At 44.8% G+C, this 12,665-nt stretch overlaps 1 protein-coding gene across 1 annotated transcript in view; it reads left to right on the top strand.

Moving 5' to 3' along the window:
• Cdh13 (cadherin 13) overlaps positions 1–12,665 on the top strand; it is a 940,941-nt gene that overhangs the window by 626,719 nt on the left and 301,557 nt on the right. The window lies entirely within an intron of this gene.

The raw sequence follows: 12,665 nt of genomic DNA, 5'->3' as shown, positions 1-12,665 counted from the left end.
TCCAGCTTTCTCAGCCCTCACCCCAGAACGTGACGTTTACTCTTCTCAATTAGAATTTCTAGCAGGTAACAACTCAAGAATTACATTGGTCATCCTGGAAACATTTTAGTAGTTCTCTCTCCCAACAAGCACTACGTCTACCCTGATTTACCACATTAAGAAGTCCCCTCTCGTTTGGGGCTAGTCCTGGGGTGGGTGATAGGAGCCACCAGTATCTCAAGGACAAGAGAACCTTCAGGCTCCTGCAGCTGTGTTCAGAACCACAGGCCGTGTCCAGTGGTGGGTTTGTTCACCTTTTGATGTGTTTGGGGAGTCTGGGGATGGGCTATTCCATGAGTGTGTTTCCTGCAACCACTGTAGCTCAGAAGAGGGCAGTGTCAGGCATGCTGTGGTCCCATAGCTCTCAGCCCCTGCACTAGAGAGCAGCAGCTAGTCTAGTGAGGCCAGGGATCACCATCTTGGTGGCAGGCAAGGCTGCACTGCCACGCTGCATGTTGCGGATGCATAGGAAAGGGATGTCAGGGTCAAAGGTCTGACTTTCGTTAACACTTTAATTCTGAGCTGTCCAGGACACTTGAGAAAGTTGAGTGGCTGTTAGGCAGGAGAGGTCTGGGTGACTACATGATGAAGCCAAATGTGGGCTTCGTTCTAAATAGGGCTGGCTCTATTGCTGGCTCAGCAAAGAGCCCATTCCCCAATCTGATGCAAGGGCATCTGGCCAAAAGAGAGAAGATGATACAATCTGGGTTGAAATCTAAAAGAATCTAACAGCAGGGGTCTGATCATGCTGCAGTCATGACTGACTGCTTAAGGCAATTTTTTTTTTTTTGTTCACAAATGAAAAATCAGAAGAGAGATGCTGAGCTAGGGTTCTAAGAATGGCGGGGAGGGATTTATGTAAGAAATATGAGTCTATTCTGGGAACTTGGATTGCCTCATTTATAAAGGCAGGGACAGATGGGATCACTTCGGTGGGAAGGAATCTGTATTACGTTCTACTTGCATTATTTGCCTTCGTTTAAATATTCTTATTAGTAATATGTGTGTCAGAACAAAAGCATTTGCTATCAATCATCACCAAACAATGAGTAATCCCACATAGACGCGGTCCACGTATTTTTGACAGTTACAGCGACGGTAGCGCTGGAGTTGGTCTCTTCCCTTGAAGAGGAAGAAAGATGTTTGTGTTGAATTCTTAATGCTTTGCTTTGGGGGCCAGGTCCCCCTCGAAGACTTTCTAAAGGCCTCGTTTCTCTTTTGTCCATGGAACTGTCCTCTAGGGAGGTAAAAAAACTTCCTGACAAAATGGGAACTCCTTAGCGGCTTCTTTGTTTGTTTGTTACATTTCTGGAAAATACACTCTGGTGTTCCTGTGTGCTACTGAAGCAAAGCTTACATTGTTGTCCTTGGGAGCCTCTTTTGTAGCAGACATCAAATGACTGCATCATGGCTGTGTCCTACTTAGCTTTAAATGTCCACTTGACATTGCCTAGGGTCATCTGAGAGGAAAGTCTGTGTGAAGGGATTGAGAAGATTCGATTGGCCTGTGGGTGTGTCTGGAAAGGACCGTCTGGAATGCTAAGTGATGTAGGAGTGACCACTCCACGGTGGACGTCGCCATTCCCAGGTTGTCCGTCATCTTGGGCTTTCTGAGAAAGCTTTCTAGGCATTAGGCTGTGGGTGAACCAGTGAACAGTATTCCTCTGTGGTTTATCCGAAGCTCCTGCTCTGACTTCCCGCAGTGATTGTGAGCTGAAATAAACCCTGTCCTCCCTTAAGTTGCTTTTGGTCATCGTGTTTATCACAGCATTGGAGTGGAAGTAGAAGAGATTGATAATAGCCAGAGCCGGGGAGAGGCAGCAGGGTAAGGGCTGGACCACGAGAAGCAGTGACTATTCCTAATCAAACCTTCCCTTCGAGAAAAGTATCTGGTTCGGGGGATAGCGTGAATGTAACGGGTAAGGGAGCTATGCAAACCTACGAAGACTATGTCAGGTGAGGGCACAGCACACACAAAGGCCCTGAAAAGACAGTTATCATAGCACCTTGGAAGAACACCAAGAGTGTGGTGGGACCCCAGTGCAAAGATGCAATCCAGGATGTGTCTGGCTAAGGTAAAACCTGATGGATGTCTGAAAACTGGAGATAAGAGTGCTATTCAAATTTTAAAAGCTAAGTTTGGAATCTGAAGGGCATGGGTAAGAGCACAGGACACTTAAAAGACTGTTGCCTGAGCTGGAGGTGGCAGGTTGTCAGGGAGAGCCATGGATAGTGAACAATGGTCAGTTTTAGCATGGGGTTTGAATTTCTAACTAGGATCGGATAATGGGCAGGAGGCGTGGCAAGAAGACACACAGTCTGTAGGCTTCTTCAGCTCTAATTGCACCAAAATGTGCTGGAGAGCTGGCTTGGGGTTCACTCAAGCAAAGACGGCATCTTAGACATACTTAAGGAAGCAGGGCAGTAGCTGGAGATATGGCTCAGCAGTTAACAAGTGCTGCCCTTACAGAGAACCAGAGTCAAGTGCACAGCACTCACAGAGGGAAGGGAGGCTCACAATCTGTCACTCCAACCCCAGGGGGATCTAGTGCCCTCTTCTGGCCTCCACTGGCACTGCATGCATGGGGAGGTCATACATGCACATGTACACAGAGAGAGAGAGAGAGAGAGATTTAAAAAACATAAAGAAGCCACATCAAAGAGCAGAGAGACTGGTGTTGGTGAAGTCCTGATTACTTATGTTGTTCATTATCACAGAATTCTTTTTCACAATAAACAAGTTCAAGGAGATCGTGTGCCCACGTCCTGAAAAGATCACAGCATGTTTTTAAAATGTCCTTATTCATTCTTTGAAAACTTCACAAGTGTATGTCATGTCCTTTAATCTTACCCATCCCCCATCACTTCTCAATCCTCAATCCCTCTCCCCTCCTAATTTCATGTGTTGTTCTCATTGCTGTTAGTCCGCGGAGTCAAGTAAGTGCTGACCATATGTAAGTGGATGTGGGGTGACCGTCTGGGCCATAAGCAACCCGCCTGCAGCCACATCCCCATAGAAAAATGACTCTCCCTCCCCAGCCACCGCTATTGACTCTTTAGCTTGACTCCGAAGTTAATGTGCTCCCATAATAGAAAATCTAGAAGGAAGAAAGAGACAAAGAAAAGTGGCGTACAACAAAACGGTCACTGTAACACTGTCTCAACAGTCTTAGCGGCACAGTGCCTATTTTGCAAAAATTGCATCTTTTCTTATGTCCTATTTTTCAGTCGTAATTTGCTTCCTATATAAAATAGCCCACTTGCATTATTAATGTTAATTCCATGCCAGAAATACATTTTGTTTCCTCTGAAGTGTTTCTGCAGGGTGATGCTCTGTGTTTATTAGTTCCAAAGTTCTTCCATGAGTCTCCACCTGGAGCATGGAGTGTTTATACTTTTCCTATTTTTATACAAGCTGAAAATGAGTGTGTTACTGTGGTGTGTGTCTGTCTGTCACTCTCTGTGTGTGTGTCTGCTTCTCTCTCTCTCTCACACACACACACACAAGTATGTAGATGTGAGTACACTCTCTTCTTGACACACACATTAGGCTTTATTTCTGAAAGTGAAATCCTCACATCTATCTGTACTGATTCTTGAGAATTTACATTTCAGAAAGGTGTCTTCATTTTTTATTACATTTGTTATATTTATTTGTTTGTGTGTATTTGTGTGTGCACACATGTGTACAGGTGCCGTGCCATATATATGGACATATATAGGGTAATTTTTGTGAACTGGTTCTCTCTTATACCCACCATCCTGGGTATCAAACTCAATCCGTAGGCTCGGGATAAACTCCTTTACCTGACGAGACATATCTATGACCCAGAAAAGTGTTTAGCCACCAGCAGTCATGAGAATTTGTTTTCTCCTCAGTTTGTCAAGTAGACTACCTGGCTTTTTCTGATTATTTTGGCAATTTTATAAGTAATTTCATTTTTTTATAATTTTTTGTCTTTTTGTTCTGTTGTTTTGCTAATAGTTATTCTTTCCTTATTGATTTTTTTTAATCCAGCTTTTTGTAAATTCGAAATAAACCAGGGTTTATTTGACACAAACATATCCTCAGTCATCTCCGCAGCCCTCTGTTTGCTTTCTCTTGGCATTTTAGCTTATAAAAACTTTCATTCAAGTGCGTTAATCTATCAATAATTCACAGAGTAAATTACGGTTATGGTTATAACTCAGAAAGGTCTTCTTTGCTCTGTTTCATAAATATTCAGTGACTCTTTACCCTCTCGGTGCCTTAATCTACCCAGAATTCATTGGATAATGCTTTCAGTTTTAGACGCTAACCCTCATTTTTGGTGAGCACGATGCTTGATAAATTTTGTACTTCACAAATTGACTTTAAATGTGCAAACTTTAGAGTGCTGGGAGCTGGAGGGATGGCCCAGCAGTCAAGGTGCTAGCTGTCCTTGCAGCTGGCTGGCAGTTCCCAGCACCCGTGTTGGGTTCCTCACAACCACCTGTAACTCAAGCCCCAGGGTGTCTGAGGCCCTCTTATGACTCCTACAGGAGATGCACTCACACACACAGATTTGCACATACGCCTATTTTTAAAAAAAATCTTTAAATAAAGTAAAACTTTCACTTCCGTTATTCTGCATTCTGCTCAGGATTTGAGAAAAATACAAATAAAAATTAAATCCCCCCAATGCTTTTCCCGTGGCTTTGCTTTCCAAAGTATTATATTTCTTGTCTTTGCACAAAAATCTCCTTAACCCTTGTACACGGTTCTAATGGGCCTGGCATAATTCCATCATCCGTGATTTATGTAAATTCTACTCAAGCCAATTAAAATTTCCAGCCTGTGTCCCCTCTGGAGGTACAGGGTATTTACTGTGACTTCACCTCGCTGCTTAAATAAAATTATTTTGAATATCTGCATTGACTTCTTCTGCATAATTAAAGTTACTTCAAAAATTAAATGGAAAAAATGCCCTCAAAATCCAGTGTGGTTGTGAGCATGCATATACATAAGGAAAAGGTGTTCTCATTGTAGCTAAAAAAGGAATTCACTTGGAGAATGGAATTTTTTCCATTGACATCGGAAGCACCAGAGCTCTGAATAGGGAACCTCTCCAATGCTTCTGGTAATAGGATCGAGATCTTTAATTAATAACATAACAAGTATGAAATTCCCATCTCCTTTTTGCAGGTGAACCGTGAGCACCACAGCCTCCAGGGGAGAGAGACTTACACAGTCACATAAACAAAAGCAGAGGCAGGCTACAAAAGGCTCAAAGCGCTTGTCCCTGGGAACTCTTCAGAAAGTAACTTCTGGGTGTCAGAGAGAAACCTGGATTGTTTAATAGGAGAGAGTTTCAAGAGGAGAAGGGGTGGCACATAGCACTGAGCAGACAATACCTCATCCCTCTTAGCCAATGTCTAAATAAAGATCTATGGGGGATGAAAGATTCCCTAGGAGGGCTGTGTGGGGATGACTGTGCTCCCCTTTCAGGTTGAGGAACCTCCCCTCCCTGAATCCCACATACACACAGACACAGCAGCCAGGGACTGCTTCTTGGAACTCATTGGCTGCCATGGGGATCTTGATCTCAGGTGTGATCCTGGTATATGTTGCTGAAGCCCAGAAGGTACACACACCAAGGTCACTTCCCCTTGACAGACAGGCCTGTGTCTGGCATTCCTTCTGTGTCCAGCATTGTGCTAAATTCCCGTATCCCTCTCTTACTGTAATAATAACACACAGAGAGGTCCTCCAAACACCGTTTGTTGTGTGCAGAAACTGAGACCCAGGGAACCAGCTACTTACTCGAGTAAGAGAACATTGTGGCCCAGTTTACCTAACATGGCTTCGGCCAGTGCCTGTTGTTTTGGCATAATTATTAATAGTATCTACTTTCATGCTACAACATAGTCTGGTTTGAACAATAAATTATGTGGACACTGTATTAATTTCCTACTGCTGCCCTAACAGATTGCTCAGAACCCTGTGCATTTATTATCACGTTGTTTTGTGGGTTGAGCATTGCACATGGCTGTGCCAAGGGTGCATCTAGGTGTCTACAGGTCTATTTGCACACGTGTGTGTGAGCTCTGCGCACACGTGTGCATATAGACCTCTAGACACCCTATTGAGTTTCAGGAGGCTGCTGGCAATCACTGGGTGATGGTCCCATCCTCCATATCCAAAGCTGCCAATGGCAGGTCAAGTCTCTATTGCACTACATCACTGTGACCTTCTAGTCTCCCTCCATCCTGGACACCCTGAGATTACATATGATACAGTAAAATCCAGGTAAAACTCTATTTTAAGGTGAGCTGACCTGCTATCTTCATTCCACTATACTATGTAATCTGGCATATCACTAGGTCCCAGAGATTAGCATATGTCAGTTTTTACAAGGGGTTGAGAGAGAAAATTGAGATCAGAAACCTCCTTCTTAGTCCAGGTCACTTGTGTAGATGTCCTGGTGGGAAGAAGCCTGAGGGTTGGAGAGAGGTTGAGAATTATGGACAAAACTCAATGGAAAGTGCCCCTTGGTGCTTAGTTTGTTCAAAACACTTGATTGATGAAGTTCTACCATGCAGTAGAACACCTGTCTTCAAGATGTTTGTGATCTAATGAGACCAGGAGCCTATGCTATAGATAGATGGATGGATGGATAGATAGATAGATAGATAGATAGATAGATAGATAGATAGATAGATAGATAGATAGATGCATACATACATACATATATAGATGATAGATAGGTACATACATATATATAGTAGATAGATAGATAGATAGATAGATAGATAGATAGATAGATAGATAGATAGATAGATAGATGTAAATAAATACATGTATTATATGCAGATATATATATATGTGTGTGTGTGTGTCTGTGTACAGAACACCTGTTTTTTACAAAGAAGCCTTTAACAAATAACTTGATGCCAATGTAATATGAGATATTAAGCACCATGTATAAATGGTAAGCACCAGTACAAAAAGCATGGCCAATTTAAGTGCCACGTTTGCAGACTAAGTTAGACTCAGTCTTATCATTTTCTTGTTTATCACAGAAAACACAGAATCCCAGGTCATTTCTTAAGTCTCCGAGCAGCCCTCAACCTCCAGGGATCACCTCGTAAATAAACATTACAGCACTCTTTAAAAAAAAATCTGTGGGCTAATTTCCAAGGGAGCTTTGTGGAATTTTTCCTCTTGCGTAAGCTCTGAATAACTGCAAGGTTCTAGAGACAAGCTTCCAAGCTCCATTTGAGGATAAAAATACAAAGCCAAGATGCCCAGCATCGACACCTTCGCGTCAGCGGCTCTCGCCTTTTCTTCTCCTGGAGGGGGGGCAGAATCCAACATCTTAATTTTCTAAATAGATTTGTTGATTTGTTATTTATGCGTATGTGTACCTGCATGTGGGTGCCCTTAGGGAGAAAACGAAGGTGTCAAATCCCCAGGAGCTAGAGTTACTAGCCAGGTGGTCGTGAGCTGCCTGACATGGATGCTGGGAACTGAACTGGGGTCCTCTGGAACAGCAGTATGTGCTCTTAACCTCTGAGCCATTTCTCCAGCCCTCATATCAAGGTTTTATGTGGTAACACACACACACACACACATAGAGAGAGGGGGAGAGGAGAAAGGGAGAGGGAAAGAGAGAGAGAATTCTGTCCAGACTTACCTGGAGATGCCAGACCTTGTCCCTGTGTTCACCCACAATGAACCTGCAGAGATCCTATTGTGGTCCCTGATTTGTTTGTATACTATGCTACAAAAGATGTCTGGAAGGCAAAGAATGAGGCCACTTTTGTTAAGACCTTTGAGTTTGTTCAAGTAGATGTTCCTAAAGACGCGGTCCACAGATGGCATCAATCCTGGCATCCTGGTCGGAAAATGTGCCACAAGGAGGAGATACAGATGGAAAACGTTCCCCGGGGCAACGGGGGTCTTATCTGCAGAGGGAAACTGAGTCTCGCTGTGTCAGAGCTGCAGCCAGTATAAGATCATCATTTATTAAGACTGGAAAATAAACCTCTGTGCTCAACTCACTGATACCCGGGCATGTACTACAGCATCTCAAAAAAAAAAAAAAAAAAAAAAAAAAAAGACATTAGCTGTGTGTGTCTGTGTTTTTCATTTGAATACTCTGCCCAAAGCAAATCAGTATCATCAGAGTTGAGAAAAGGTCACTGGCGTGTTCCCTGGGTCGTTTCTCTTCAAAATGACTCACCAGGGCATTGACTGCACGTGGCGCTGTGCCTCTGACTCCATTGATCCAAGCGTCTCTTCCGGGACTTGAGGCAGCCCACGCTACAAAGGACACTGTCTTTTAAGGCCCAGCTCTTCATCTTGGCCTTGTAGCAGCGGGTTTGTTCCTCATTGTGTGTAAGATCACAGTGTCAGATTCCGTGTCTTTCATGGGGGGAGATAAGAAGATGAGCCAAATGCAGGCCACTATGTTAATGGTTTGTTGTTGTGCCGGAAGCCAACAACTTGCACGTGCTTTGTAATTTGGTCTCATTATGCGTTCGCTTTGGGTTTTGTTTGTAAGGGAGCCTTGTGAATGCATCATACGGAGAGCATCTCAGTCATTACAGGGCATTGATTAATTAAAGAGTCGTTGGCTCGCATATCAAGGCATTACTGGTTCACAATCTCTAGTAGAGACCCCCCCCACACACACTCACTTTCCCCCAGATGGAAGGAAGTAGAGGAGCTGGGTACCAGGAAAGATGTTTAAGGGAACTCTACCCTGGTGGCTTTCTCCAATCCTCTCCTCCCACTCTCAGAGGCTGTAACTCACAGCCTAGTGAGCACACACCATACCCTCTGAAGCAGCATTCGTGAACACAGTGGCTCCACACCCATGCACCCGCCTTCCAAACCCCTCTGAGCTGGAGCATGTATCACACGGTCTCTTTGTCAGTCTCCCTTGGGATAATGCATCTTCGCTCCAGAAATTTTGGGGGTGACCCTTGTGCTGTCACATTTTATGTATCCACTTAGGTCATTTGATTTCTAAGTTTATAATTTCACTTTTGTTTTCTTTTAAGAAAATTCTATGGCTCCGTGACTGGGGGGAAAGGTCCTGCGTTTGTTTCTGTTTGTTGTGTTGTATTGTTTTGTTTTGATTTAGATAGGACCTCACCGTGTAGCCCTGATTTGCCTGGAACTCACTCTGTAAACCAAGCTGTCATCAAACCTCCAGATATCTGCCTGCTCTGCCTCACCAGAGCTGGTCTAAAGGCATGTACTACTATACCCAGCGGGACCTGAATTTGATCTCAGGACTCACATAGAAAAACTGGGCTCTGGTGATATACTTGTAATCCCAGGGCTAGGGAGGTGGAGAGAACCCTGGGATTGACTCGCTAGCTAGCTAGTCTAACTACATGGGTGAGGCAGAGGCCAGTGAGGGACCCTATTTCATAAAAGATGAACAACTCAGAAAAAACAACATCCCAGGCTAAACATCCCCGGGGGTGGGGCACAGAGCTGAACTGCTGTGGTAACATGCCCAGCCCGTGCTCTGTGGCAGGGGGTTATATGCACACACTGGGTGGGGGTGTTGGCACGGAGCTGGGCTGCCTGCTGTGGTAACATGCCCAACCCATGCTCTGTGGCAGAGGCGTATGCAATACACAGAGACTCATTGTGCATGTTGGTAGGTACTCTCATGGCTCGTAGCAAGACAATGCACGCTCACTGTGCTCCCAAATCCATGGAAAACTTTGCCTCACACACTACAGGATTATAAAATAGCAGTCGATGAAATATAGAACAAAAACAATAATATGAAGCGAATGATACAATTAGTTAAGCTATCCAAGCCAAAACTTCAAGGCGTGCTGTGGCAGGACCTTGAATGAACAAGCAGAGTGAAGGAGCTATGGATTTTGGAGGCAGTTCTAAGCTTGAACACTGCCTTTGTGACTGAGGATGGTGACTTCAACTTCTTTGCCTCCGTCACTATTTCTCCAAGTTGTATTGAAGCCGTTGTATAAAAAGCCTGGATATGGGCTGGGCAGTGGTGGCGCACACCTTTTATCTCAGCACTGGGGATGCAGAAGCAGGTGACTCTCTATGAGTTCAAGGCCAGCCTGGTCTACAGAGTGAGTTCCAGTACAGCTGGGGCTATACAGAGAAACCCTGTCTTGAAAAACCAAAATAAATAAATAAAGGCAACACCAAATAATTGTTAACTCCCTTCTTTAAAAAAGTAAGCTGTCAGTTTAATATGCTTTGATATTGTTTACCACTGGGGCTTGTGTCGGTCAATTAAGACTGTCAACTGGCCCCAGGCTCATGGACTTAGACTGAGTGTCAGCCTCCTGTGCCAGAGTTGGGGAAAAAGAACAGATGGCCAAAATTGAGGCCAGCACTTTTGACTCTGGTCTCTTAAAGAGAAACCACCTCTTGGGGAGAGGGCTTTATGCTAACAATGCTGTCTGAGGCCTCAGATCCGGGCATTCACTAACCAAGCATCTCCACCATGCCCCTGTGCTTGGGAGCAGGTCAAGGTCAACATGGAGAGGCATACATGTGTGGGGATTCCGTGCTGTGGGAAGTGTTCCGTCCAGGAGAGGGCAAAGCAGGGGCAGGCTAGTCTGTAGGAACTGAAGGAGAGTCGTGGAGTCTAGGCTGAAAAGGAGAGGAATAGGCCTGAATCTGGGAAGCCTGACTTGGGAGGTGGGTTTTATAGGACACCTGTGCCGCATGCCTGTGCTGAGGTGGAGGAGCTGAAGGGCTCGCATAGTTGGTTGGGAAGGAACAAGAGGACTTGCTTGTGATGCGTAAGGAAGACAATGACCCTGTAAAGCCTCTATTATGCCTTTGGGGGTCTCAGGGTCACCTCCCCTACCTGCTAAGACTGGATTGAATGATTTTACACATAAAACACTCACACCACCCCTAAGAGAGGCTGAAGACAAACCCTTGAATATCAAAGTAAGGTTTGGGTGACCGTAGTCACTCATGCCCATAATTCCATTCAGGCGGGTCCAGCCTTAGCTACAAAGTGAGTTCCAGGTCAGCCTGAGTTGCAGGGTAAAACTCTGTCAAAAAAAAAAAAATCAAGCAAGCGAAAGCTGAAAAGGGCTGCTGGCATTATTTCCCTAGGGCAGCCATGTTGTGGCTTCCCACCATGGGCCAGCTGCCCATTCTTCTGCAGGCAGGCTCAGCCCTGCAGCTTTGCAAAGGTGGTGGGTGGGGGTAGGGATTCTTCCCTGTGCCTTCTTCTATCTTGCTTTGTTTCTGAATCTCAAACACAGCCACTTGAATCTGTCACGTGACTCACAGGAAACAAACAGGGTTTCAGCTTTCCGAGGGAGGGTTTGTGTGTTTGAGGCATCTCACTCAGGAGGGGAGACGGAAGGCAATAGCATCTCTCAGCACTGATTTTTCTGACACTGCCAGCCCCTCTGGAATGTGAGAGTGGTGGTGTCCTTCAGAAAGGCCTGATGTGCTCGCTGTGGTCTGGCCCTAACATGAGAAGGGCGAGGGAAACTCACAAGGATATCAGGTTTTGTGTGGGAATGTGTACATGAGTGTGACACACACATGTGTACATGTGGTCAAAGGTTAATGCTCAACCACTCTCATCAATTGATCTTACCTATCAACTCGACACAACTTACAAGTGCTTGAGAAGAGAGGATTGATGAGGAATTATCTAAATCAGGTTGGCCTGTAGACATATCTATGGATAATTAATTGATGAGGGAAGAACCCACACACACACACTGTGGGTGGCACCATTCCCTAGAAAGGGGCTCCTCGACTGTACAAGTAAGGAAGGTGAGTTAAACACTAGCGTGCACGCATCATTTCATAGTTTCCTGATTGTGTTGTGCTGTGACCAAATCCCTCAAGTGCCTACACCTGGGGCTCCCAGGTACAACAAATGGAAACCTAGACTGGAAGCTGAGATGAACTCTTTCTCCCCTAAGTTGACTTTTGGGGGGGGGGTTCATCTCAGTGACAGGAAATGAATTCACAAAGTCCCCAACTGAGCCTGGCACCCACTGATGTGGCTGCACTGACAGTCCAGCCGACCGAGGGATCTTCCTGCCTTTGCCTCCTCTTTGTTGAGATTGTAGACACTTGGTCCTGTGCTCTGGTTTAATGGGGTTCTGGGGAATCCGAATTCAGGTTTCCCTGTTACTAACTGAGCCTTGTCTCCCAAACCTCAACTTTAAAACAGTGTTTCTTTCCTCATTTGAGTGCAGTATTAGGAGGCTTTGTCCATTTGAATTTTCTTAAACTTACCTGGGTATAGGTATAGGAACATGTGTACAAGTGTGTGTGTGTATGTGTGTGTGTGTGTGTTGACACAGAGGATATGATACCACTAAAGAAAAACAGAAAATAATCCCTTTACTCATGTAGGCTGGGTTTCATCTGATGCCCACATTTACAAATCACATAGGTAAGATCATCATTTTTATCTTGTCTGCTTCACTGAGCTGAGAGAGGACTCACCACTACCACCACCACCACCAACAACAACAACAACAACAACAAAAAGAATTGAGATTCTTGGTGAAGGGTCTCCATGACCAAAGTGCATGATCATCCCCTCTGATGGGGATGTATTAAAAAACTAAAATCTTACTGCTATTACTGAGAGAAACCAAAGCCTGGTTCAGCACAG

This window comes from Chionomys nivalis, chromosome 21, assembly GCF_950005125.1.
Source record: "Chionomys nivalis chromosome 21, mChiNiv1.1, whole genome shotgun sequence".
In the NCBI taxonomy this organism is placed as follows: Eukaryota; Metazoa; Chordata; class Mammalia; order Rodentia; family Cricetidae; genus Chionomys; species Chionomys nivalis.
This window is presented reverse-complemented; position numbering and strand designations above follow the sequence as displayed.